Genomic DNA, 5,435 nt, shown 5'->3' on the forward strand with positions numbered 1-5,435 from the left:
AGGATCCAGGCTCACTCCAGGACTCACATGGTGTCTTACAACTGTCTTTAACTCCAGTTCTAGTAATTCCAGTGCCCTCTTCTGACCTCTTTGGGCACCATGCACACCCATGGTATACAGACATACATACATGCAGGAAAAACACCTATACAATTGAAAATAAGTAATACATTAGAATTATCAACACACATTCCAAACCATAACCTTATATATTGGAAAGAAAATCCTATACTTGTGTAAAAATGAGAAGCCCTTAAAGTGGGAGAGAAAATGAATAGAAAGGGAGCCCCAGATTTACTATGCCTGGTTTGCGCTGGATTCTGATGTTATTCAAAAGAGACTTATAGAGTTCTTGAATGTGATCTTTGGAGTGTATCTGCAAATTCCATGATCCATTATGCTCTCTGACACTGTCAGTTTAAAGTGGGCCTCCACGTTTGGACTCTGGCCTTCTGGAGAAGGTCTTCTGTAATTATCTGTTCCTGGGTCTCACTTCTTAAAATTGAAGGCTTCATAGTATATGTTGTTAATAGTTATAAGGATAAATATATTTCTTTTAAAAAATATCTAACTGATGTAGTGGTAGAAGAGATTGTTTTAGGTACAGCCTTTGGGATCAGATGGAATAATTGGCACATGTTTTATTTCTTTATTATTAATTAAACACCTGACAAAATAGATTTCAGTTTCTCAGTCCTAAAGTCTAAATATTCTTCCAGGCCCAGTGGGAAAAGTAATTTTTGTCACAAAGTAATTTAAATGGACAAGGTCAGGTAGATTTCTTTCTTGCAGATAGTTCACATGTTTTATATACGTGTTAAAGAAACATTTCAGTGGAGTAACAAAAACACCTGGTAGAAAAGTCTGCCTGAGCTGGATATTTTCTTTGTGAGCTTTAGAAAGTTGTTTTCTTTCACTCAGTGTCAAATTCTCTCTTGCAGGCCCTTGGAGGCTATTGTGGTGGTTACCTGTCACATCTATAAAATAACCTGGCTTATAGTAGTTGCTCAGTAAATCATAGCTTTTGCAGTTACATCATAACATGAGAATACTTTTCAAATGTTAACTCCCTTATTGAATGTGTTTTCCAAGTACAGGGTCTGGACATGTGTCTTTAAAATAGGGCACAGTGTGACTTCTGGTTTTATACCATGATGGGAAAGGTAATTATGCAAGTTATGACAAGACAAGATTAAACTTGCATGTTCTCTTAAGAGATAAAGTAAACATGAAACAAAGCCGTTTTATTGTCATGTAAAGATCACATTCAGTAGCAGAAATACAGATAAAACCATGGTGCCACTGCTTTGAGAGTCCCTCAAAAGTAAACATTCTTGATGTGACCAAAAGCCTACCACAGTAGCTACAGGGAAAACCTCAGGCTGTCCTGACAAGCCCTTAGGGCATCATGGGTATGCCACTAGCCCCTGGTCTTTAAATGGTTAGCATCTCACAGAGACATTTTACCAATTACCACATTACTCTCATCTGGTGCCAAGAATGTGCTGGAAAAGCCCACAGGAAATGAAAACTAGCCAGTTTGAGACATTTTCTCATGTCCTTTGTTTCCCAATGTATATTACCATGGATGCTTGGGTGTTCTTCAGACAGGAAGGTACAACAACAGCTTTAGGCAATGGAGTCCTGAAACTGGCCAAGATTTTTCTTTGCATTTCCTGGTAAAGGTGGTTCAGATTCCGGTGAGTGAATATCAAAGCCATTAAGTTATCTCACCTGTAGCTCTTCTTTCGACTTATTGAGAGAAAACCTTGGGAGAAAATGGCAGGGAAAATACAGTCTGTGTTCGATTACTTGTGAGTTTAGTGGTCTCGAGCCAATCCGTGGGTACTTTCAGGTATTCTTTTGCTAGCTGTAAAATTGAATCACTCTCTACTTATAGGATCAACGTTATAATCCCATGAACAACATTGTGAAAATAGTTTATAAATGTTAAAACTTCATACACATGAGAAGGTGGCTCTTCTTGTCTTCTATCACTAAGGAAGATGAAGCAACCATTCTTCATCTTCTTGGCTAATGCCATTCCTAACACAAGCTTGTCTGCCATTTGAGTGATAGGTTAAAAAATTAAGGCTATAGAATAAACTTGTATTGCAATCTCCACTCATATTTATCTTACCAAATATTTAGAGGTACCTTTAATTGCTGAATAATCAATGATACTGTGGTTTCTCTATAAGTGAGAAAGAGTTCCGCAGAATCCTAATATAAGGAGCTTGGATTGAACAATCTCAAGAACAGACTATGAATTTCTCAACACTAAGGCTTTGGTTTTAGTCATTAGTACCAGACAAAGAATCAGTTTTACTGAAGTATGTCAAGTAACAATTTCAGTTCAACATGCTGCTTTCTTTCACTTTTGTGAACTACTGTAGAATATGCAGTATTTGTGCATCTAAAGAGAAAAAAATTATACAATATTCTGTGCTGTCAAACCTTCAAATAATTGAACAAGTCCCTACCCCTGTTGCAAAGGATAAACTTCCATATTAAAATCTACTGAGGACTGTATCTTAGGCATTCTGTACTTTTTTTTTTTTTTTTGGTTAATATCCACTTAATAGTGAGTACATACCATGCACGTACTTTTGAGTGTGAGTTACCTCACTCAGAATAATATTTTCTAGTTCCATCCATTTGCCTGCAAAACTCAAGATGTCCTCAAAGATGTCCTCATTTTTAATAGCTGTGTAGTATTCCATTGTGTAAATGAACCACATTTTCTGTATCCATTCTTCTGTCATGGGCATCTAGGTTGTTTTCAGCTTCTGACTACCACAAATAAGACTGCTATGAACATAGTGCTCCAGTGGCATGGTGGGGCATCCTTTGGGTGTATTCCCAAGAGTAGTATAGCTGGGTCTTCAGGTAGATTTATTTCCAAATTTCTGAGGACCTTCCAGATTGATTTCCAGAGTGGTTGTACCAGTTTGCCATCCCACCAGCAATGGAGGAGTGTTTCTCTTTCTCCACATCTTCTCCAACATGTGTTGTCACCTCAAGTTTTGACCTTAGCCATTCTGATTGGTGTAAGGTGGAATCTCAGGGTCTTTTCGATTTGCATTTCCCTGACCACTAAGAACTTTGAACATTTCTTTAGGTGCTTCTCAGCCATTTGAGAGTCCATAGTTGTGACATCTCAGTTTAGTTCTGTACCCCATTTTTTGAATGGGTTGTTTGGTTTTTTGATGATTAATTTCTTGAGTTCTTTATATATTTTGGATATTAGCCCTCCATCAGATGTGGGGTTAGTGAAGATTTTTATCCCAATCTGTAGGCTGCTGATTTGTCTTAATGACTATGGCCTTTGCCTTAAAGAAGCTTTCCAGTTTCATGATGTCCCATTTATCAATTCTTGATCTTAGAGTATGAGTCATTGGAGTTCTATTTAGGAAATTTCCCAATGTACCAGTGAGTTCAAGGCTCTTTCACGCTTTCTCTCCTATTAGACACAGTGTATCTGGTGTTTTTTTTTTTTTTTTTTTTTTTTTTTTTTTTTTGTTGTTGTTGAGGTCTTTGATCCAGCTTTGTACAAGGTGACAAATATGGGACTATTTTTTTTGAAGTTCTCAAGCCATAGGAAATGTTTTATTTTAATTTCCATACCTACTGGGAAAATAAAATGTCTGGGGTGAGGCAGAGGCAGTACATGGTTCATCCATTTAACTGGAGATGTGTCTTCTGTCCCTGTGTATCTGTACCTCATTTAACCTTTGATTTTTTATTAGGTATTTTCTTCATTTACATTTCAAATGCTATCCCAGAGGTATCCCATACCCTCCCCTCCCACTTCCCTACCTACCCACTCCCACTTCTTGGCCCTGGCATTCCCCTGTACTGAGGCATATAAAGTTTGCAAAACCAAGGGGCCTCTCCTCCCAATGATGGCCGACTAGGCCATTTTCTGATACATATGCAGCTCTAGGCACGAGCTCCTGGGGTACTGGTTAGTTCATTTTGTTCTACTACATACAGACAGCCAGTTAGACCAGCACCATTTATTGAAGATGCTTTCTTTGTTCTGTTGCATATTCTTGGCATCTTTGTCAAAGATCAAGTGACTGTAAGTGTGTGGTTTTATTACAGGGTCTTCAATCTTATTTTATTGATCAACATTTCTCTCTGTACCAATATCATGCAGTTTTTATCACTATTGTTCTGTAGTAAAGCTTGAGGTCAGAGATGGTGATTCTCCCAACTCTTCTTTTATTGTTAAGAATTGTTTGCACTATTCTGTTTTTTTGCCTTTCCAGATGAATTTGAGAAGTACAAAATACCCAAGGTATAGTCCACAGAACTCAAAAAGGTCAACAAGCTGAAGTGGATGCCTCAGTTCCACTTGGGAGAGAGAAGAAAGCAATCACAAGTGGGGAGGGAGGAAAGGAGCTGGGAGGGAAAGTGGACAAGGGGGAAGTGGAGGGGAATTGGGAACCTAATCTGGTATTGGGTGAGGGAAAAGGACTGAAGCCTTGAAGGCTAGCAGAAAGAATGGAAACTGGCAGTCTTGGGAGATAGGAGGTTGGGGGACTCACCAGAGTGCACTAGGAGGTGAGAGTCACTCAGGACTCAAAGGGAGGGACCTTAGATGAAATGTCTGACAGTAGGGAGAGAGAACTTATAGACCCTACCTCTATCAGGAAGACAGGACATCAAGTGAGGGATGGGGTTGCCATCCCACAGTCACAACTCTGACCCATAATTGTTCCTGTATGAAAGAATTACAGGGATGGAAATGGAGAGGAGCCTGAAGAAAAGAAGGAAGGTCCAGAGACAGACCCAAAGTGGGATCCAGCTCAAGGGGAGGTCACAAGACCTGACACTATGCTATTACTGGGGCTACTTTGGGTTCACAATAAGGGACCTATCATGACTGCTCTCTGAAAGACCCAACAAACACCTGAAAGAGTCAGTTGCAGATATTTGCACCCAACCAATGGACAGAAGCAGCTGACCCCTGTTGTTGAATAAGGGAAGGCTGAAAGAAGCTGAGGAGAAGGGTGATCCTGTAGGAGGACCAGCAGTATTAATTAATCTAGGACCCCTGAGATCCCACAAACACTGGACCACCAAACAGACAACATACACCAGCTGGTATGAGATCCCCAAAACACATACAGTGGAGGACTTCCAGGTCTATGTTCATTAAGAGATGGTGCACCTAACCCTTAAGAGACTGGAGGCCACAGGGAGTTTAGAGGTCTGGTTGGGTAGAGGGTGGGGACATCCACATGGATCCCAGGGGTGGGGGTGGAGAGAAGGTTTGGCTTATGGAACAGTCGGTGGGTGAGGGGGGGATAAAATACGGAGTGTAAAAAAATAATTAATTAAAAATTGTACTATAAAAATATCTACTGAATAAAATGTTTATCACATTGAAAACCACACACACATGGTAACATATTGACTCATGTGTA

This window comes from Mus caroli, chromosome 4 (genome assembly GCF_900094665.2).
Source record: "Mus caroli chromosome 4, CAROLI_EIJ_v1.1, whole genome shotgun sequence".
Classification (NCBI taxonomy): domain Eukaryota; kingdom Metazoa; phylum Chordata; class Mammalia; order Rodentia; family Muridae; genus Mus; species Mus caroli.